The sequence below is a fragment of the Lissotriton helveticus genome, chromosome 11 (genome assembly GCF_964261635.1).
Source record: "Lissotriton helveticus chromosome 11, aLisHel1.1, whole genome shotgun sequence".
In the NCBI taxonomy this organism is placed as follows: domain Eukaryota; kingdom Metazoa; phylum Chordata; class Amphibia; order Caudata; family Salamandridae; genus Lissotriton; species Lissotriton helveticus.
Window position 1 is genome coordinate 1121550267 of NC_136072.1, and position 24371 is coordinate 1121574637.

Below are 24371 nucleotides of genomic sequence, written 5' to 3' on the forward strand. Positions count from 1 at the left end.
TCTGTTATTGTGCCCAGCTTCTAGACCACCGATTGGACAGCAGGGTAGGTGTAACCCAAAATGGACAGTGCGGGACTCATGCAGCATGATACTTTAGTCCAGCTAATCATCAGACAGTAGCTCCTGGTGATGGCCAATAACAAATCAATGCTAACGCGGGATTACTGGTTACTAATTATCTTACCAAATCCCATTTCCTGTCGACTGAATCGTTGGTACCTGTCTTGAGTAAAAGGTAATCTCGCAATAAAGCAATCAATTTAAGAACTTACACCACTCTAAATGACCACTGACCAAAATCAAGTTTTAAAGATTTAATATAAAGTCAAAGATAACTGAAGATACAAACTTCTCAAAATGAGATTAAGAAGATAAATCGGTATCACTATGAACATGAACTTTTTGAATAGTCTGAGTCTGAAGAACAAAATAATAAGTACAAGCTCGAAAACCATCAGGGTTGCTAAAATGGATACAAGTTGCAACCTCAAAGTCATTACAGAAAAGAAAATTAAGGTTAGTCTGTCCCTACACTACACTAAATGACATCCCTACTTAGCAAGATCTTAACCCTCTAGGTGTCAGCCGTGGTGACTTCCTAAGAAGATCACACACTTCTCTTTGTCTCTTCTCTGATAATGGGTCTCTCCTGATCAGCCTATCTGCCTACCCATCCGCTTCCTTAGGCTCCCAAAATCATCTGCTCTGCCCTCCTCCCGGGTCTCTTTCCCTAATACCAAATCACATTTTCAACAGAAACGCCCCTTGGGACGCCCCTCACGTGGTACATCTTTGCGCGGTAAACTCCATGATGGTACTCTTGAAGACCCTCGTTATAGTTGACCTTGGTTCCCAGGCTTCTTCTTCCGTGCGCTGATACCCCCTGAAATTCCTGGAAACTCCTACAGGCCTGCGCAAGGCGCCACTGAACAAAGTCCCTTTCATTCGAGCTGATTAGGACCCTCGCACCTGCATACAGCTCATCCTGCAGTGGGCCTCAAATTCCAGACTCCACCATATCTTTGGTCATAAAACACTCTCAAAGCTCCATGCTGGACACCTCACGACCTCTCCTCTAACGAGCACATGGCAATTTAAACTACATGACATTATCTGCTCTGGCCTACTTGATTTACATGCAGCAGGTTCCTGCACTCTTAAAACGTTAACTTGATTTAAACAGCAAACATTCTTAACTAGCATACGTTTCTAAAATAACACATCTATAAAGCATATACTTTTAACCCTAAGTTCAATAGTACATTTTGGAAGAACCATGTCAACCTTATCTCACGTAAATTTAGCAGCACGTTCAGGTTTGCTGTGAATTGCCCTAAGGCCTACACATAATACTGGATTTTCAAAGTTATATTTAATTCGGACATGACTCTTTTTAACATGAGAACATGAGGTTTTCACATATATTCCAACATTTCTACATTAATCTCACACCGTTATAATTATAGTTACTCTGCTTAACATTCTATACGTTTCACTACTGAATATAAACCACTCGTGTGCAAAACATGTTTAAACTAACTACGTGCTTGTAAATATGGTGTACTTATACATTTTTTTTCAAACTCGTGCTCTCTCAGTCCCCCCTTTGATGACCTTCAGGGGTCATCATCACCAAGACACTAAAAATGTAGAACCTTTTAAAGTGAAGTCAGGACAGTACCACTTCTTTTCATACTCTCTAATGCTTTCAGACTTTTATATTGAGTGTCCTGCATCGCTGTCAACTCTTCTTCCTGTTTCTTCATAGTTCTCTGCAACCTATTTGCTCTATAACATTGATACAAACGCACCAATCCCCACAAAGTGATTACACAAATCACTATTATGATGATGGGCTTCAATATGTACCAAACGATACCCTTTCCTAAGTTGGCAAACCAACTTCCAACTTTACCCATTCCATGGCCTACTTTTTCCCACACATTTACCTTTGTCAGGTCCTCAATTTCGTAGTGTATGGCAGTGATGTTTTGTATATACTTCTCTAGAGGCTTTGAATTGTCTGGAATGTAAGTACAGCATTCCTGGACCTTCAAGGCCCTACAGACTCCTCCCTCTTTTGCTAACAGAACATCTAAAGCAAGTCGGTTCTGAAGAACCATTGCCCTAATCGATTGCATCTCCCCTTCTATCAGCATCAAGGATCTTGCAGTACTGGCAGATAGCCTATCTACGACTGTAGCTAACCTCCTGATCTTAATGTCATTCATTATCAATCCTAAGAAAGGGAATGCAGCACCTATTACATCTCCAACTACTTCTGCTGCACCCAGCCCTCGCTTCCATCTAGTTGATATTTCTTTCTTAGGCGTGTCTAAATTCTCAACATGATATATTTTAGGAAAGACAACAGCCAGATAGCATGATCCGTACCAATTATCTGGTAACTTCACATAGGCATATTTTCCACATACAAAATATACATTTGGTATTGCTTGCATCCCTTTCATGAAGTTCTTGGAGTAATACTCCAATTGAAAGGCATGTTCACAATTGACTTGTCCTACATAAACGTTTTCATAATAGGAGTAACTCCTGTGAATGCACAGTTTCCCCCGTTTCTCCTTATCCAAAGCAATTGGACCAATACTTCCTTTTCGTTGTTGTGCCCTTTCCTCCTTGGTCCAATCTGTTTCCCCTTGTCCTGATGCCTTCAATATCTTCTGCCTCCTGTATCTAGTATCTACCTGTGCTATAAACTTTTTCTCAACTTCTGATATTTGACAAGTCAGATTGTTCCTTCGAGCATGTGAAGTATCTAACGTTTTCCATGGAATAAACCATTTGTGTAATCTGTCTTCGCTTTTGTAGTAGTCCCATTTGTTCAAATGCTTGAAATTCGGAACCTCTGGCAATGTCGAGTCGAAATTCGAGAAGTAATACTCAAATCCGTCTCGTCCATAAAACATACTTAACAATAAACTGCACGTTATACCATATGTCAACGGGAGATGATGGTATCTGATACCCTCCTCCACTGAAGCTGGTAACTGCATACAAACATTACAATCCTTTACTTCCATGGCATCAACATATTCATAAAGCAATTTAGCATAAGCATTTGACTTGTAATTCCCCTGTGACTCATCCATGTGTAACCTTTTTACTTCTGCATCTAACAATGCTTTGTCTTTTTCATTGATGTTTCCCTTCTCTTTAATAACGGTAGTTTTCGGTGTTGACACTCCCTTATCCTCCTTAACTGTGGTTTCATCCCCTTCGTGTCCCGCTAGGAATGAAACAGTTACCACTAAAATTATAAGAGAAACCACTACTCCTAAAAGTATAACAGCTATACATTTTGCCCTGCGGTTCGGGTTGCCAGCCTCCATGTTCTCAAACAGTGTAGTTTTCGACTTTCTTCCAGCATTCACTTCCTCTTCTTTTCAAACAAAGTCTTTCTCTCTTGCAATGTCTTTCTTTGAACACTTGGAAGCTTGACAATTTGTTTCCGCAAAACAGTTCAAAGTCCAGTAGAAAATAGACAACCCTAGCCCTTCTCCATCCACTAAAATGAAACCCCTATCACTTTTCTTCTTCCACTCGGCGCTAGGTTATCTTGCAACAAGTTTTTACAATTTCTTTGCAACAGTCTTATTTTCGTCTGAAGTTATGTATGACTCAAGGAGTGACACTACTTCTTCATAAATGTCCATCCGAAGTATCATTCCCTCAGGTTCTGGACAGTTCGTACCACAACATGGAAAGTCAACTTTTTCTAGGATTATTCTCCTTATTTCGCTCAAGACAAGTGGACGGACAAAATTGAGAGTTAGCGTTTTTTCAATTTCCACTCCTGGTACTATCAGTTCTACATCCACAATTAAAAAGGGGTTCGTTCTAATCAAGATCACTTTCTTCACCTTCCCAGTTCTGCACCCCCTTGAAGACATTCGCAATATGATATTAGTCCACAACAATAAGCGCTCCTAGCATTTCTACTACTCGCTCAAGCATTTCCAAACGAAGAAGAGTTCCCTCCAATATTGGATATCGTGAACAGCAAACTGGAAACTCAACTGTCTCTAAAATCAGTTTTCTTATTCCACTTAGAAGAGCAGGATGAACGATGTTGAGTGTCAGCAACCTTTCGGTCTCCGCTCCTGGCAGTAGAAACTTTATTTGCACTGTGATGATCGGGTCAGTTCTGATCAGTTCCACTTCCCTGATCCTCCCTGTTCTGTGTCTCCCAGACATCTGCAACAAGGTAGGTCCAGTCGGGAGTAGAGTATCTTCTGCTAGGCACTCGCACCCTTCTTGATCTTCTAAGACCCTCCTCGGCTTGATCCTGGATATCTTCTTCTGGATCTGAGTCTTCGGATATAGGAGTAAGCGTTTCTTCCTGGGCCGACCTCAAACTTAGCCTTCTTCTCCTTGTTGGCCAAGTGGCAGCTCCAAGCCTTATTCTCCTATTTCTTGTCCTCCCACTTGGTTCTTGGTCGCTCCGATACGGATCTGAGTCTGAGTCGTATTCACTTCTGCTCTCTCCTTCAGTTGCGTCTTCTGTCTCACTGCCGTCCTGCCTTCGCTCTTCTTCTGAATCCGATGCGTTCCCAACTTCTTCCGACACCCCCTCAGCTGCCTCAATCCCTTCTTGCGACTCCTCTTCCACTTCCGGGCTTTCGTCTGGGATGGGAGCTGTTCCTTCTAGAGGTGCTGGAACTCTTCTAGTATGGGATGCATGGATCCAATTTGGCAGCCCCCCGCACTTCACCGCGGTGTTCGTGATCAGGATTACCTGAAAGGGCCCACGCCAGCGAACATCTAGGCAGTTCTTCCGGACGTGCTTTTTAACTAAGACCCAGTCCCCTGGGTTCAGGTCATGACACAGGTTCCTCGCTGCTGGAACTTCAGCCGCATGCACCTGAAGGGACACAGAATGGATGGCGTCAGACAGTCCTTTACAATAATCCAAGATCAGATCATCTGTAATATTCAATAGAGCAGTAGTTGGAACTGTAGGAAGTCTCATGGCCCTCCCCATCAGGATCTCGTGGGGAGAGAGACCTGTCCTCCTATCAGGTGTGCTGCGCATGCTCATGAGCACTAATGGAAGAGCATCTGGCCAACTCAAGGATGTGGATGCCACTACTTTAGCCAATCTATTCTTCAAAGTGCCATTCACTTGTTCCACAATTCCTGAAGCTTCTGGTCGATAACTACAATGCAGCTTTTGATCGATATTCAGTGTGGAGCACAACATCTTCACTATTTCGCTGTTAAAATGTTTTCCTCTGTCCGATTCCAAAGAGGCAGGCACCCCGAAGCGCGGTATCAACTCCCTGAGCAACAATTTAGCCACTATGAGTGTATCGCACCTACGTGTAGGGTACGCTTCAACCCATCTGGAAAATACGCATACAATCACCAACACATACCTAAGGCGATTGACTCTTGGCATTTCGATGAAATCTAATTGCATTCTATTGAAAGGCCCCCCCGACCTCCCAATGTGACTCAGTGTGACTGGTGTTCGTTTGCCTACGTTCAGCTGTTGGCAAGTAACACATCGCTTGCATACTGACTCTGCTGCTATTCTAAATTTGGGGCAATACCAAGTCTGCCTAAAAACTCTCATCATAGCATCCCTTCCTAGATGTACTGGACCATGTATTTCTCTCGCCATGGGATTAGCTAATTCTTCAGGTAACACAGCTCTCCCATCTGCTGAAACCCAAAAATCCATTTCACTTCGCACACAACCTGCTATTTCCCATGCCTTTTTCTCTGTTTCAGGTGCGTTCTCCTGCATTATTCTTAAATCCTCCCAAGTGTCTACAGTTTCTAACATCATACTTAATTCAGTCTTTTCTTCTGCACCTTCTATTTCCACCTTTGAGAAAGAATAACTTTGTTCCGCACAATAGCGTGCGACTTCATCAGCATATCTATTACCTTGTGACACAAAATCTGTATTCTTAGTATGAGCTACACACTTCACCACTGCGATGTCAACAGGACCTTGTAATGCTTCTATCAGCAATCGCACAAATTCTCCATTTCGAATGGGCGAACCAGAGGAGGTCATGTAACCCCTCTGAGACCACAACTGCCCGAAATCATGAACCACACCGAAACCATATTGGCTGTCCGTGTAGATGGTGACTCTCTTTCCATTTCCTGCTATGCAGGCACGAGTTAGGGCAATAATCTCTGCTACCTGTGCGGAATGTACTCCTTCCAGGCAAGCGGCTTCCACAACTCCAGTAATGGTACAAACAGCATAAGCTGCTCTCAACCGACCAGTATCGTCTCTTAAACATGAGCCATCAACAAAGTAAATTTCATCGGGGTCTGACAATGGCTCATCCACAATATCTGGTCTGGGTTTCGTGCATAGTTCAGTCACATCAAGGCAATCGTGGTCTTCACATCCTTCGCCTTCTATTACCGTAGGTAATGGCATCAAAGTAGCAGGATTCAAGACAGAGCATCTCCTGAGAGTCACGTTCTCTGCGGCAAGTATAACTTGCTCGTAGCGCGTGAGCCTACTATTGGTCAGATGCTGCGTCTTCGTCCTGGTCATTAACAACTCAACTGAATGTGGTACATACACCACTACTGGATGTCCCATCACAATACTCTCGCTCCTTTCAATGCTGACACCCGTTGCAGCAACGGATTTGAGACATCCGGGCAACGCTGCGGCTACTGGATCTAATGTAGCCGAAAAATATGCAACTGGTCTACGGGCATTACCGTGGGTCTGTGCCAAGACTGACAAAGCACATCCCTCTCTCTCACAGCAATAGAGTGAAAATGACTTTTCGTAATCTGGCATTCCCAGAGCCGGAGCACGACATAAATCGTCTCTCAGCTGTAAAAACGCCACCAGACATTCTTCATCCCATGGTACCGGATCACTCACCTCCTTGTGCGTCAGTTTCTGTAAGGGCTTTGCTTTCAGTGAAAAGTTAACTATCCACTGTCGGCAGTAACCCACCATTCCTAGGAACATTCTAACCTCTCTCTGAGTTGTAGGCGCATTCATTTTCATTATCGCCTCAATCCTCTCTGGGGACACCTTACGTTTCCCTTTTTCTAACCTGTGCCCTAGATACTGTACTTCTGTCAAACAATATTGCAACTTGCTCGGAGATACCTTATGTCCATTTTCAGCTAAATGATTCAGTAAGGCAATTGAATCTACTTTACAAGCTTCCTCTGTTTCTGACGCAACAAGTAGGTCATCTATGTACTGTACCAGAACCGAGTTCTGCGGCAGTACTAGATTTTCGAGATTCTTCTTCAACAACTGATTAAAGATGGATGGGCTGTCTGTGAATCCTTGTGGGATTCGACACCATGTTAAAACGCGATCTTCCATTTTAAAAGCGAAAAGGTACCTGCTCTCTTCATCCAATGGGATTGAAAAGAAAGCCTGACAAAGATCTATCACTGTGAACCATTCTGCTTGACATGGTATTTGAAACAATATTACTGATGGATTCGGTACCACGGGACAACATGAAACGACTATGTTGTTAATCTTTCGTAAATCCTGAACTATCCTAAACTTCCCACTAGGTTTCTGCAAACCCATAATCGGGGAGTTACAAGGACTGCCCACGATTTCTTTCAGTATTCCCTGTTGAATCATTGACTCGATCACAGGCTTTATTCCTGCAATCGTTTCCTGTGACAATTTGTATTGAGGCGTTCTTGGAAACTCAACATTTGGTTTTACCAATATTTTTACCGGTTCTACCCCTTTAATCAATCCTATATCTTCTCCTGTGAAATCCCACACCTCTGACGCCACTGCATCTCTTAAATCTTGTGGAAGATCTTCTACAGTCAGAGTAGGATATAGTTCTACACAGAATTTTGAATTGGCCACCTTAAAGGTAGCATCATCGTCGGTAGTCTGTACCTCCACTCCTTGTGGGGTGCAGTATATGGTGCAATTCAATTTGCATAACAAATCCCTTCCTAACAGACATACCGGACTCGAGTCACAAACCACAAACTGATGTTCGTTCATATGATTTCCTATTTTCACAGATACTGGTTCTGTCAACGGACTAGTCATTCTCTTATTTGCGACTCCTACCACCTGAATTGTTTCCCCTGACATCGGCAAGTCTGGAACCACCGCCGATCTCAGAGTCGAACGAGTAGCCCCAGTATCCACTAAGAACGTAGTGGGACACCCTGCCACTTCTGCCTCAACAAATGGCCCTCTCTGATCCACTTCTAGAACTGCCCCGAGGGTACAGTCCTCTTCACTGCTCACCCGTTGTCCTGTCAATGGATCAATGTAATAACATTTTTCTTCCTCAATAAACAGAGGCATTTGTTTAAAGACCTTTCCTCCAGCTGTTATCTTCGGTGGCTGTGGGAATTGGGCCCGTGGAGCCGAAGTCCCCCCTTTGGCCACCTTATTACTTGGGACTGTCACTTTTTGCACTGGGTCTTCTTGGACCTGCTCTTCTACTTCTAACTCTCCATTTTCAGGGTTAAAGGGACACTCGCGTCGCCAATGCCCCACCTGGTGACACTGATGACACTTTGTCGTTTTCTTTAAAGTGGCAAAGTCTATCCTAGTTCTCTGCCCTTCTTCATTATCTTTGCTCTGACCATTTGGTTTTCGTCCCATCCCCTGCTTCTGCTGGCCACCCTTCCCAGCGGACTGCATTTGCACCACCATCAATTTCTCCTTTAGATTCTTGGCTTTAGAATCTATCTCGTCACTGCAGTACCTCGCATATCGTAAAATCTCATCTAGTGGTTTGTTCTGCCAACAGATTAAATGTTGCTGTATCATCAAACAAATATCAGGTCTCAACCCCAAGACAAACTTTGACACGAACTGCCCTATGTCTTTGGGATCCATTACATCTAGTCCACTGTATTGCTTGAATGTTTTCAACAATCTTTCATAAAACTCGTGAACTGTCTCCTTGGGTTCCTGCCTTGTTCGGTCTATTTTTACCCAATCTATGTCCTGTGGTGGTACCTTATCTTTCAGCCATGCTATTACCCTTTCATACTTTCGCATGACAATCTCAGATGGTCCATTTGTTCGAGCATCCCTCAATGGTTCAGCATTTGGCCATTCGACACTAGTCTTGCACGGGGTCCACAAATCAGATGGGACCACGATGTCAAACAACGTGTTCAAATCTATCCACAGTACTTTCGAGATTTTAACAAACCTCTCTACCTGCTTATACCATTCGACTGGATTGTCCCGCAACTTCGGAAATGAGTTGGTAAATGCGGCTAAGTCTCCTCTACTCCAGGGCACATGTACATAATTTCCATTTGATATTTCTCGCAAAGGGAATGCCTCCATCTGCATTACCCTTCCCTCAGGGGTCATCACATTTGTACTTCGCCTAACTGTGCCCTTTTTCGACCACCTTTCTTCCCATTTATCCAGTTCTCTCCACACTCTTATCCCTGTTACCAGCTCTCTTATGTGTGTTTTTAATCCAGTAGTTCTCTTCTCATCTAGATCCTGATCTGCGTACTGTAATCTGTGGTTACTCTGTAATGCCCTTGTCCTAGACAAATCCACGGCATACTTGTCTGCCAAATCAGTCAGTTTTTCATGAAACGTTCTAGCTTTCCTAGTAATATCCTTTGCCATGAACAATAACTCATCCTGTTCGTACAATTCTATCCTTTCCAAAGGCAATGTTCCATCTATTATCTCATCAACATCTGATTTTAAACTGGTAACATCAAGCCTTTTTGCCTTAATTTCAGCTTTCAAGACACTCAATTTAGCTCCTCCATCCGCATCTCTCCCATCCCAGCTCCGAGATCTACGTTTAGGTATGGGTGAATTATAGGGAGTCCTCCCCTGTTCCCATCTCTCTAGATCCCATGCCTTTCCGTCTTCTCGGGGTGGGTGGTGAAACACTCCTTCATGCCTCATAGCCCCTCTCTCCCCCTCCGGGCTAGTTTCACGGGATGCAGGGTAAGATGTTCCATTACTCCCTCTTTCTTCCCTACTTCCCTGTGATTCCTGATTATTCGAGGCGTGGCGGGACTTATCGCTGTTCTCCTTTCTCCAATGTTGAACGTCTTCCCCGAGTGTATGATGAAGGCACCTAAACCTATTCTGAAAAGCCCGTACCGCCTCATCTCCTCCCTTCCCCCAGAGACGGGACATTTCCTCACATTCTACAATCCTAGTATTTTGTTCCGGCTGTTCTCTCTGATTCGTAGGACATGCATCCCCTCTATTCTCTTGACTTTGGCCTTCCCGGCCCTGACTGCTTTCGCTGGCCCCACAATGAGATACTGTCCCGTTACCCCTGCTTTCCCACTCTGGTTCCGTTCTTGTCCTGTTACTCGGAGATACTATGGACCCGTCCCATTCCCTCAAATCAGCTCTTAATTCTGAATAGGGTCTTGGTCGCGGTCCCCTTAGATCCATTGGTCCTCTCGGACCTCCCTGTTCTGAATTGGGACCGACAGTTGTGTCTAATGGGGTGTTCCACGTTACCGAACCTGGCAATTGTTTCCATGCATTCGTCACATTATTCCTCCTTTCCATCTCAATCCTTTCCCTATCCAATTGCCTTTGTTGTTCCCCTCTATCTCTCTCAGAATTATAGATCGAAACTATGGGTCCTATGGTAACAGGCACTTGAAGAGCGTCTGGCAATCCCACAGACTCAACCCTTTCTGTGGTTGGCGTTTTCTGCACCACAAACCTTCCCACTACACTCTGTACAGTGTTGTTTGGAGGTGTTTCTCCGCCTTTGCTAGGTGTCCATTCCGATATAGGGAGTGGTGTATATCCCTCTATCTCATTCCCATCCTCCCTTGCGAGCCCTCTATCTTCTATCAACTCCACTCTCGGAGGTGGTCTATCCATTAACAATCTGTTTATCAGATTGTCCTCCGACTCGCTTTCCTCGTCTTCTTCCATGAGGTTTCCTCCTCCTGACTCCTCCCTCATCGGATACATTTTCTCCACCTCAATAGTCTGTACCCTCCAACGCTTTTCCTCCTCATCCCATTTGGAATCTCGCACTGCCCTTACCGATCGCGTCAGCCTTTGTTGACGCCTGTTCAAATTTCGGTCGTGTGCAGCCTTAATCCATGCATTAAGAGCCTCAAACTGTGTTGGTCTGGGCGAGGGTTTCAATGAGGACATGGTTGCTTTTAGCCGATGTAACACTTCTAATTTAAACGTCCCGTACTTCGGGAACTGCATTTCCTCGTTCCCTTCCGTAAGCTTATTCCACGCCCCAATCCACAATATCGTATGCAGCCCAACATTCGTTGCCATATAATGAGCTGGCGTACCCTCTGGGGGAGCCTCTTCCCCGTAATAATGTTCACTTCGTTTACGTTTAAAAATCCCTTTCAAACACTTAAAACACTTCATGATTTCTCTTTTCTCCGCGTTTGTTTACTTCCTGATGATATTCCACCAATCTCGGCGCCGTTCTCACTAACTGGCCTATCCGTACGCGACTTTCCTCCGACGTCACTCTAGCCGCCCAACCAGAGCGCGGCTCTAGCTAACGTCACACCAACCGCTCAATCACAGCGCGGCTCTAGCCGACGTCACCCGTCCCCCTTCGCAGCAGTTCCCCTCCTTTCTCAGCTCGTCTCCTCGGTCATGCACGCATCCCATTCATACTCTGAAAAATGATTACTTCCGTCCAAGCGATCACCTTTCTTTGACTGTATGCCCACAGTCTTTCTGTAGTTGTCACCCTAACTTGGCGAAATGTCTTTCCGATTACTTCCAGACAATCGCCTTCTCCGATAGGTTACTCACACACAGTAACTTTCGACCAGCGTCCGTTACTCATACACTCACTCTTACACTCCCCCTATCTTGGATCCACGGCGGTCAATGGTACCTCGTGACCTCCGTACTATGGTCGACAACTACCCTGGATGTTCGATACACCCAAAACCACTTAAGCTCTGGCCTGAACTTAAGATTTCACCAGTTCACCCGTTTACCAGGTTACCAGTTTACCAGGTTGCGCGCGCTCACAACCTTCTCTCATTCACGCTACAGGCATTCAACTCCGCAAGACATTACAATACAAATACAACACAAAACACCGCAATCTATTCACGCATGACCCTTTTTATACTCACTCTCCGATACTGCTGCTTTTCTCGCACCGTCTGCACCTTTCGGCACACGATTCTTCCGCTGCTCGTCTCTCGGCGTCTCGGGCCTTGGGGTAAACTAACCTCTCTAGATTACCTTCCTCAAGAAGATAACCATCCTCACTCTGCTACCAACTGCTAACGCGGGATTACTGGTTACTAATTATCTTACCAAATCCCATTTCCTGTCGACTGAATCGTTGGTACCTGTCTTGAGTAAAAGGTAATCTCGCAATAAAGCAATCAATTTAAGAACTTACACCACTCTAAATGACCACTGACCAAAATCAAGTTTTAAAGATTTAATATAAAGTCAAAGATAACTGAAGATACAAACTTCTCAAAATGAGATTAAGAAGATAAATCGGTATCACTATGAACATGAACTTTTTGAATAGTCTGAGTCTGAAGAACAAAATAATAAGTACAAGCTCGAAAACCATCAGGGTTGCTAAAATGGATACAAGTTGCAACCTCAAAGTCATTACAGAAAAGAAAATTAAGGTTAGTCTGTCCCTACACTACACTAAATGACATCCCTACTTAGCAAGATCTTAACCCTCTAGGTGTCAGCCGTGGTGACTTCCTAAGAAGATCACGCACTTCTCTTTGTCTCTTCTCTGATAATGGGTCTCTCCTGATCAGCCTATCTGCCTACCCATCCGCTTCCTTAGGCTCCCAAAATCATCTGCTCTGCCCTCCTCCCGGGTCTCTTTCCCTAATACCAAATCACATTTTCAACAGAAACGCCCCTTGGGACGCCCCTCACGTGGTACATCTTTGCGCGGTAAACTCCATGATGGTACTCTTGAAGACCCTCGTTATAGTTGACCTTGGTTCCCAGGCTTCTTCTTCCGTGCGCTGATACCCCCTGAAATTCCTGGAAACTCCTACAGGCCTGCGCAAGGCGCCACTGAACAAAGTCCCTTTCATTCGAGCTGATTAGGACCCTCGCACCTGCATACAGCTCATCCTGCAGTGGGCCTCAAATTCCAGACTCCACCATATCTTTGGTCATAAAACACTCTCAAAGCTCCATGCTGGACACCTCACGACCTCTCCTCTAACGAGCACATGGCAATTTAAACTACATGACATTATCTGCTCTGGCCTACTTGATTTACATGCAGCAGGTTCCTGCACTCTTAAAACGTTAACTTGATTTAAACAGCAAACATTCTTAACTAGCATACGTTTCTAAAATAACACATCTATAAAGCATATACTTTTAACCCTAAGTTCAATAGTACATTTTGGAAGAACCATGTCAACCTTATCTCACGTAAATTTAGCAGCACGTTCAGGTTTGCTGTGAATTGCCCTAAGGCCTACACATAATACTGGATTTTCAAAGTTATATTTAATTCGGACATGACTCTTTTTAACATGAGAACATGAGGTTTTCACATATATTCCAACATTTCTACATTAATCTCACACCGTTATAATTATAGTTACTCTGCTTAACATTCTATACGTTTCACTACTGAATATAAACCACTCGTGTGCAAAACATGTTTAAACTAACTACGTGCTTGTAAATATGGTGTACTTATACATTTTTTTTCAAACTCGTGCTCTCTCATCAACACCGCAGCACAGATCTTCGTGTGTTGACGCTTTTTGTAAGTTTGTAAATTTTGAGCATGGTGAAGTCTGACTCGTTGGTGATTTTCTTGGTTTTACTGGGCTTTTGGTGCGAGGAGGCACAAGTTAGACAGGTTGGAAGTAGTGTGTCTTGTTGTGAGATCCAGATCCGACAGAGCTGCCCATTATATGCCACTGTTGCCTCAGTGGGGAGCAGCAACGCAGAAAGGGGGTTTGGATTGATTTCAGTTGAGTAGTTTTGTCATTGTGTGAACTTTACACATTTACACAAACTGTTTCCTCTCCCCCCCCCCCCTTATACCAGGAACACCATTATTCAAGCACTCATTATGTCAAACAATTACGGAAATGCCTGCTCTTAGGCATGCCTGTCTGCATCCTTAACCGCTTGCAAACTATACAGAATTCAGCTGCATGTCTTTTATTAGATATCCCCAAAAGCTAATCTATAAAGAATTATGTTCATTCTCTTCACTGGCTGCCTGTTAGGAAAATGATTCCATTTTAAACCCACGTGTCTTACAGGGCCGTCCATGATTTTTCGCAGTCTTACTTGAAAGTGACATTTCGACGCTATGCCCCATGTCATCATCTTAGGTCATCTTCCAGTTTCATTTTGTCTGTTCTTGGGATCAGGTGGCCAGAGCCTGTGAGATGGAACACACCCCATGTGCCTGTAGATGGTGCAGGGGGTGCACTGGGAGTACTGGTGACTGCTCGAAGTATGTGCTGCCTGAGGCCAGTGCCTGTCAGATGGAGCATGCTGTGTGCCTGCAGATAGTGCTGGCCGGCTCTGGGAGATCTGGTAAATGTTTGCAGCATGTCTGCTGTGAGGCCAGAGTCTGTGAGATGGAACACGGCCGTGTGTCTGCAGAGAGTGCTGGGAGTGCACTGTGAGATCTGTGAATGCTTGCAGGTTGTCTGAGGCCAGAGCATGTGTGCCCATACCTGTCGTGTCACGCAGTTTGGTGCTTACTTTCCCATCATGTTAAAGAACAGTAGATGTTTCAGCACCCGGGGTTATGTGCTGCATAGCTAAATACATATGAGGTCCCAAAGGCGAGACCTATTGCACTGCAAATGCTTGTTTTTATTAGCGATCAAGACGGCTTAGAGAAACAATTGCATATTTTTGGGAATAACATGTGGGATCCGTTCTTCTGTGTTTATAAGTGTGCATAGTTTATTGCGTTCGATAGAAGCCATAGCAATGAATTGTAAAATAACAGATGTCAAATAGTGTTCAGGCTAATCGCAAGATATACAGCAATCAAAACGAGATAAATAGAATATGATTACTAAACTACATAGCAGCAACGTTTATAGTAGTTACAAACTTTCACACCCAGATTCATCACTACCTAATACCTCCTAGTGTAAAAAATAAAAAATACATTTTTAACTGTAGGGCAGCAAGGCGAATCACTAATTACAATCTTTCGACAGTGAAATTAATCCCTGGCCAGCAGTATTGAATATTCACTGGAAGAATATCCTTTTCAGCTACTTTTCAAGACGAGCCGACGGAACATATGTACCATGGTTCTCGAAAACTCCAGTAAATGGTCATCCTTTCTGTAGCAAATCTTTAATGCACTGAGGCATATTTTTATATTAAAAGTCTTAAAAAGAGGGTTTGACCAGTTCTCCCATGTCTGTTGCTTCATGTTTTTCACTGGTCTTTCAAAATCAAAGAGCCTCTCTGAAAACTCCCCGAATTATAAATCCGTCTGGGCCCAGTATCTCCAGTTTACTGGGCTTCTGGAAACAGCAGCCACTACTAATGACGGCTCAAGTGGGATTAGGAGAGCTGTTCCAACATTCATATATAGCACTGGCTGCTGGTGAGTAGCTCTGAGAGGAAGATTAGGATCTGCAGTCTCCACAGTTTAGGAAGAAAAAGTTTACACTTTTTTGCATTCTCATTTGCCATCTGTGCTTAAACAATGGCTTGGTTCAAACTATTGAAACCACACTGCTTTGAAATGCTGAGTTACATTTGAAAATAAGTACGTTCTGAAAGTGTTAATACTTCACAAAATAAAGCCATTCTATGGATATTCCACATGCACAGCTTAGCTATAATGGAATTAATGGCATAGAGAAAACAAGGAATGGCAAAGGCAATATGAATGTTGCAATCTTGCAGGCACAGATATGCATAAACATTGTTTACATGCAGAAACACATTAATGCCAATGGTATTGGATTTGCCAAATATTATTTTATATACCCAATCAAGTAACACTAAAATGCAACCTCCACCATTCATTCTCCTTTAATTATGGTCTTTTAAGCGCTATACTTATAAGGAAATGCCATAAAAAAAGAAAATACACAATCTTGTTGATAGGCAATCAACTTAAACGGTTTCCACACAAACGATTTAGAAGTTTTCAATGTTTTTAGTTCAGGATTGCATTTTCTGAAATCATGAATAATAGAAAGAATCCTAAAAATATATAGATTTTTTGCATTTTTAGTAATCTCCAGGATCTCACTCAAGCACGGGAGGGTCAATGAGGATAGAGGGGAGATTTAACAGATAGAAGACACATCCGGTCTGGGACTGGTCATAAAAGTATGAATGTGTGAGTGAATGATCCTAGTGTTTTAGGTGAAGTAAAAGCGTAGTGCTACAGGGAGATTTTAGGAGGGTCAGCCACATGACAGGAAAAATACAAGCAAGTCGCAGGAAGAACCCTCATAATTTGATAATGTAGCTTTAAGATGTATTAAACTTAATTGTGTTCCGAGGTCAAAGGCAAATATAATCTCCCTTTGATAAGGGAAAAAGGTACAAACCAGTATGTTTTGCTTCTGTTCTCACCAGTATTTACTTATGTTTAAAGCTATTCGTAACATAAAGGTGAAAAAAAATAAACATGGCTGGTTGACAGTCGCGAGAATTGTACTACATTATAAAACGTCTACTTTTTATATCTTCCTCAACTTTGAATTGTGCATCAGTGTGCCTCATTAGGGGAATTTATAAATCAATTCATGTTCAGCAACTATGCATAAAATACGTGTCAAAGCCCGTGAGCTTCTAATGTTTAAACGATTGCTCCTTGGTCAAAGCAAATGCAACTCCAAATAAGTGGAAAAAACGTCTATCAGAGCCATGTCTCAAAATTGAGTGGCACGTTGTGAGTAATTAAAGTGATGTCCATCAGGGTATTTACTTGGTGTCACGCGCCGATGATGTCATTGCTAATACTTGCAGGGAATATAGTAGGTTTGCAAAACAATTAATACAATTTACACGTGGGCCTCATCACAAAGGCAGGGGAACATTGTCTTACTTGAAGTTTATTTCTGAGACCTAATCTCAAATACAGATATTTAAGAAGAGGCAACCTACCAAAGGAAGTAATGTGTGTAATTGCTTGGAAATCATAATATATGTGCTAAAATTACATTAGATTCAGTACTTATTTTGAGCGGGTTCTTTGCAGGTGGAACCCACCGGCACTCTTTTTGTTGGAGAACATCACTTATTTTTGATCTTCAGAGTTTGACGCACAATAAAAGAGGAAAATGCAGCAAATGTGGAAGGAGAAGGAAGAGAAAGACAGGAAAACAGTAACAAACAGAGAAAACACGGATTGAAAAGAACAAGCACAAGTTAGATAGTGAGGCAAGGAGAGTATGTTAGTGGAAGAAGGAGCATGAGGAGAAATTAAACTGTACAGCCTTGGTATTAAGCAATCCCACTGTTCGGCCCTGGCGTCAGACCTCTGCAAAAAAATATTAGTACAGGATCTTATTATTTTACAAATTAGGCTCTTGCGATGTTCCATTTCCCCGTTGTCTGTGGCATTTTTTTCTTTGGCCCCTGGATCTACTCAAAGCTGTGTCACACCACTTTGCTTGACATTAGTAGACATGGCATTGGATTGAATCCAAGGGATATATGCAATGGAACTTCTCCATTATATCCATTTTTACAGATTATTAAAGTTTTGATCCTACATTATGCAGTAGCAATTAGCGCTGCACTTTTCTACTTTCTGCACAAACATCCATTTGCGAGTAAAATCTGATCTGCTCCACAACTGGTGCCACTTAGGTGCAGATTTACAAGCCCCTTGCGCCACTTTTGCGTCATTTTTAACATGGGAAAAATGACGAAAAAGTGGCGCAAAGGGCTTGTAAATCTGCCCTTCAGTATTTAGTACATCTTGTCATACGTTATCAATTAATTGCAGCATTCTGTGAGGAAGACCAAGTTCCATATTTATTCACTGGGTGCCGCCCTTCACCATTCAAGTAACCAATGCTTGAGACTTAATGCTCCAGATCAGTGCATTGAGCAAAGTCTCTGGGGATAAGTCATGTGTCAATCAATCAATCAGTCAGCGTGTATATAGCGCTGCTTATCACCCGTGGGGGTATCCAGGCGCTGAGCTGCGGTTTTCAGTCAAACAGCCAGGTCTTGAGTATCCTGAAGTCTGTCAGCCAGGGTGATGTTTGGCGGCGAGGTGGGAGAAGGAGCGCCCTCCGCTGTGGCATTGACAGATGTGCTCTAGGTGGGCGGATCACAGGTTCGTGGATGGTTGGTGGAAGTTCATGCAGTGGTTCATGTATGCAGGTCATTGGTCATAGAGGATTCGTAGACTTTGGGTCATTAGTTTGAACTAGCATATTTTCTGGATGGGGAGCCTGTCAACATCTGTCAGGCACTGTGTGATGTATGTCTATTAGGGTAGGTTGAAATTCTGCTTTCTGCAGCTTTCTGTATCGTCTGGAGACTTCTCATAAGTTTGCTCGTGGTGCCTCCATACAGTGTGTTATGGTTTTTCAGTTGCTGATGGGGAGCCATTTGAAGATTCTACAGAGCCTGTGGAAGGAGGCCGAGGAAACCGCATTGACCTGTCATTTCATGGAGATTTGTCTGCCCAGGATGATGCCGAGGTTGTGGGGGGTGGGTGCGATGTCCACCAGGTGTCATTCCAGAGGGAGGTGTGGCTGCCGGAAAATCATCACTTCAGTTTTGCCAGTGTTGAGCTTTAGGCAGCTGTCCTTCCTCCAGGCTGAGGAAGTAGGCCTTCGCAGTGGTGGGATCAGCAGAGAGTGATAGGATGAGCTGGGTGTCGTTGGTGTAGGAGATGATGTTGATGTTGTGGGTTCTGATGTTGTCTGCTTGTGGTGACATGCAGATGTTGAAAAGGGTTGGACTGAGGGATGAGCCCTGAGAGATGCCACAGATGGTGTGCTTGGAATGTAAGGTGAAAGGAGTGAGGTGGATTCTCTGGGTGCGTCCAAAAGGAATAATGCAATCCATCTGTGAGCATCCACTTCAATTCCAATCTGGTGCAGTCATCTGATAAGTGTGTGGTGGGAGACAGTGTTGAAAGCAGTTGAGAGGACGAAAAGGATCAGGGCGGCTGATTCTCCTTTGTGGAGTAGGGCACAGATGTCATCTGTCAAGGCGATCAGGGCTGTCTTTTGTGTCCTGTGCAATTTGACAGATAAACTCTAGATAGGCTAGATGGGAGAACCGTCTATTAATGGCACACACACACCCTATTTAGAGCGCATCTTTCAAACTCCAAACACTCTTCTATCTTTTTGGCTGAGACTCCAGGACACATTAATCACTCATAATCAGTTTAAATGTAAAGATTAACTGGGTACAGCCTTGTTAGTCAAAGGAGTCACCAGGAGGCAGCTTTGAAATGCAACATTTATTATTATATTAAACATACCCTGCATCGTGACTCTCTTATAAAACAAACCCAAGTGAAGAAGATACTGAGAGATGAGGTAAGATGTGATGTGGGTTTGAAAGGGGTAGGACAGTCTTGTAACAGCCAATGAGCCACAAGTCTATTTGCATAGAGGAGCTGACCACTCCCCTGAAAGGGTTTAAGGAGGACTTTGGGGCCTCCACCCAGAGATCTGTCTGCACCTCAGACCAGAGCCCTGATGACGCTGCACCATGTCCTGGGCCCCCCTCCTCCTCTCGCTCAGTGCCCTCTGTGCCTGTAAGTGATGACTGTGTGCCTTTTCTCATCACTCAAGAATTAGCTTTACATAAAAGATGCCTGGCTCTCTTCCAGTACATGTGCAAAAAGCCAAGGAACACATTTGTTTCATGTTTCATTCTATATATTTGTATTGCAGGTTCCTGGTCTCAGCCAGTGTTGACCCAGCCCTCCTCCCTGTCCGTGACCCCGGGACAGACGGACAGACTGCCCTGTGTGATGAGCAGCGGGTTCAGCATCAGCGGCTACTGGATCTTCTGGTACCAGCAGAGACCTAAAAGCCCACCTAGGTACCTGCTGTATTATTATACTAGCACAAACAGAGCCTCAGGGACCCCTGAACGCTTCACGGCCTCCAAGGACCCCTCCAGTAACACCTGTCACCTGCTCATCACCGGGTCTCTGGGGGAGGATGACGCGGATTATTACTGTCAGATCTGGTACAGCGACATAGCGTCACAGTGACACCGAGTGATGGGGATGTGAGACAAGAACCTCTGCCATAAACACAACTCACTGTCCTTGCCTGTAGTCATCTTTTCACTGGGTGCTGTGTGATGGGATCCAATTTTACAAGCCACACAGCGGCACCGTGGGAGTTGATAGGCCTGGGTTCAACAAGCATTGCTAAGTCAATAGGTTCGCCCAACAGGGACACACATCAACCTGTCATAAATACAGATAAAGGCTGCACACATTTATAATAGCCAACTCACCTAGAGACACTGTTTCGACATGGTGTAACAAACATGTGCCAGTGCACACAAACAATAATACAAACCACAGTGCACACATACAAGCATCAACAGACCAATGCACACAGAGCAGAGGGCCAGGGGCATAGTGTGCTGCAGGGTGAACAGAGTGATGTGATCCACAGGGGCACGGTTGCCATGCACCAGGGGGGCAGTGACTAATGCTGACCATAAGGGAGCAGATAGTGATGCTTTCTGCAGAAGCACTGAGTGTTGTAGTTCTGTAAAAAGATTTTAAAAAGTATTATTATGAAATATATCTTTTAAATAAAAACACCAGCCTTCATCCAAGACTGACAACATTGTTTGTCTTGATTAAGTTTTATAACAGCACTATACCATTCAGATATAATTAATGTGTGAGGGATAGATGTTTGAGATAGAGAATCTAAATCCTGCAATATTAATGTTGTACATTTTAGTTATATAGATTGTCGTATTAATGAGTTAGAAGCAGACACAGTAAGTAACGTAGGCAACAGAAACAGTGATATCAAACTTTTCTCAATGAGAAGCCATGAAGGTGTACATTTAAACTCTGTATTGGTGAACCACAAGGCAATTTGTTTTAAAATAAACGCTTTATGATAATTAAAAAAACTGGTAACCCAAAACTGACATTACATTTTCCAATTTTCAATTTTTTATAGCTTATACAAGGTGTTTTTATAATTCCTAATACATTTCGGTATTAAAGTGTCAAAAGACTTATAAAATTTAAGTGGAAATTGAGTAGGAATCATAGATAAAAGATCAACTATTTTTGGAGCAATAAGCATTTTAACAGAGTCAACTTTCCCCCACCAAGATAAGTGTAAAGCAGACCGCTTATGAATTGTGTCTTTGATATGATTAGGAATATATTCACAGCTCAAATTAATTGATTGTTTAATAGGAGAGAATAGGATACCAAGATATTTGAGTTTTTTCTTTTATCTTATTATTCCATTATAGGAGGGCATATCAGGGGTACAATGCACATTTAAAGGAACACAATCAGTCTTATTAGTGTTTAGAGTATAACCTGAAATCTGAGAATATATTTGATTTAGACTTAATAGGGGGAGAATATAAGAATCAGGATTACTAATATATAACAAAACATCATCAGCATAAGCTGTCGTTTTAAACGCAATATCATTGATAGTAATACCTTTTATTTCTATACAGTGCCTAATGGCAATGAGCAAAGGTTCAATAGCAAGGAGAAAAAGCAAAGGTGACAATGGACAACCTTGACAAGTGCATCTAAAAGTAAAAGCATTTTGGAGAGTTGATCATTGATGAAAAGTCTAGCAGACAACCAGAATAGAGTGCCGAAACCTTATGAATAAAGGAATTGCCAAAATTAAATGTAGACAAAGAAGTCGATTATGATCCCGTTCGGAAGGGCCCCAAATTGGATTCAGGTCTGATGAATCCGATACGGAGCCCTTGTTACCGATCGGATCATACTCAGTCCTGAACGACCGATTATGATACCCGGAAACCTTGCGGGCTGTCCGAATCGGTTCCTAACGGCATTCGTTTAGGTCGAGCCTTCCCGAGCCAATTCATACAGTTCTATGGACTTGGTTTCCGAACGAATGACGTATTCGGACAGCTGTTCCAATTCGGTTTGCCTAGAACAAATCGGCTTACAGGATCTGTCCTTGGGGCCCATAGCAGGCCCCCCTTCACCTGGGGACCTCCAAATGGGTCCAGTGGGGGTACCCATGGGTCAACTCTTCCCAACCATGCAGAATGTGGCAGGTACCATGGGGTGGCCACCACAGGGTTCACGCTTTTCCCCAGCCATTCCTTTCTTTAATGGGAGCCTGCGTTCTCATTCAGAACACAGGCTCCCATTGAAGTCGATGTGAGTCTGACCGAATCGTATCCGGAAGCATCCACATACATCCAAATCGCTCGGGCGGACTCGCCCGATCCAAGTCATCCTGAAAGCATTCCAGAACCGATTCGGTCAGAATGCTTTCCGGACAAGATTGTAATCGGCCCCACAGTATGAAATAGATACTGCCTATGAACCTTCTCAAATGCTTTTTCAGCATCTAATGCAAGGACGCCAGTGAGAAAATGCTAACCCTGGGTGGTGAACTCCACTCCGCTTGCGGAGTTTGCAGAGTTTTCTGCACTTTGGGGCATATTACCAATGTTAAGCGATATTTATCGCTAACGATGCTTAGCAACGAATTTTTTAACGCTAAGCATCGTCAGAAATTATCGCAGATAAACCTTGCTATTATCAAGGTTTATCACAAATGCGATAAAAAACGGCCGCAATGCATGAATATCGCTGAAAAGTCAGCGATATTCATGCATTACCGAGCTAATGCTCCTAGCCATGTTATCCACCTCCCATTGGATAACATGGCTAAGAACTGCTCAGGGCAGGTGTTAGTTTTTGGAGATATTCGCGCTTAGCGCGAATATCTCCAAAAGTTGGTAATAGGAGATAGCGATGTTAGCGACTGTTTCCAGTCGCTAACATCTTGGCACGCCCACTTTGCATGTCATTAGTGATAAATATCACTGACATGCAAAGTGGGGCCCAAGATGGTCGCTATCTCCTACTAGCGGTCGCTAACTGGTGTTAGCGACAGCTAGGTAATAGGGAGATAAACCCCCTTGATAATATGCCCCTTTGTGTTATGCGGAGATCGCTGAACTCCCTAAAAATCCGCCTCGTGTTGCAGAGCAGAATATTTTTTCCTTGCTCGCGTTCAGTATCAGGTTGGCGAGCACGAGAGAGGAAAATCCACCTCCTGGTGAGATTTTTTCTCGATCATAATCGTCAACATCAAGCTAGCGAGTGCAAGCATGGAAAATCAACCCCCTGGTGAGATTTCCAACATGGGTGGGGGTCAGGTTTCTCATTGCGAGTGGTAGTGAATGCTCGTGACCGCTCGCAAATGCTTGCGACCGTTCGCATTGAGGAATTGTCCGTTCGTGTTGAGAAAGCTGCCGCTCGAGTAAAAATCTACTTGAGCGGCCCTGTGCATGGTGTCGTTTGCAATGATTGCACAGTGCAGACAAGCATCCAGCACTGTGCAATCACCACGTACTGCTTTTTTCTATTGTACTCTGCCGCTTGCAGAGCTCTGTGTAATGTAGGAGAGGTTTTTTTTCACTTCGCGGAGGGTTAGACAATGCAAGGATTACACAGCTTCAATTACATGAAATAATAATCTAGAGTTATTTACAAATTGATCAATGTGAACAATATTATCAAGTACAGAAGGCAATCTGGTTGCAAGATTTTTGTGAAGTACGACGCACCAACTCGTGAGCCCTGAAGAAGTCATAGGAATTGATACCCGAATAGAAACGAAACACGTGTTAGCTGAAATTGGTGCACCTGTGAAAGAAGAAAACTAAAGAAATTGACACTTCTGTTGAAACTGACCTATTTTTTACTTTGTGAAAGACATTAAGGGTGTGCTCGGGAATTGGATGTTCTCCCTGATAAGTACTTCCGTTTTTCCCAAACTAACGATCCAACCAGTGGCGGCACGCAGAGGGAGTCCTGCGGGGCGGTGGGCGGGGCTGGGGAGGGGCAGGGGCAGGGTGGGGGAGTAGGTAAGTAAATAAATAAATAAAACTATTTACCTTGCTCTCGCTGCATCACCACTTGTACCCTTGAACAACTCGTGGTAAATGAATTCTTTACTGTGAAGCAAAAGGCTTTCCTGCAGGCTGTATTACATATTTTTTCTCCTCTTTTTTCTGACCTACCTGGGAAACTACCCTAGTAGAGCATGCTATTGTTATGGCTCCTGGAAAGGTCATAAAACAAAGCCCATATCGAATACCAGCACCAAGAGACAGACTGTAAGAGCTGAGATCAAAAGCATGTGGAAGATGGGAGTTATACTACAGTCCTAAAGTGAATGGTCATCCC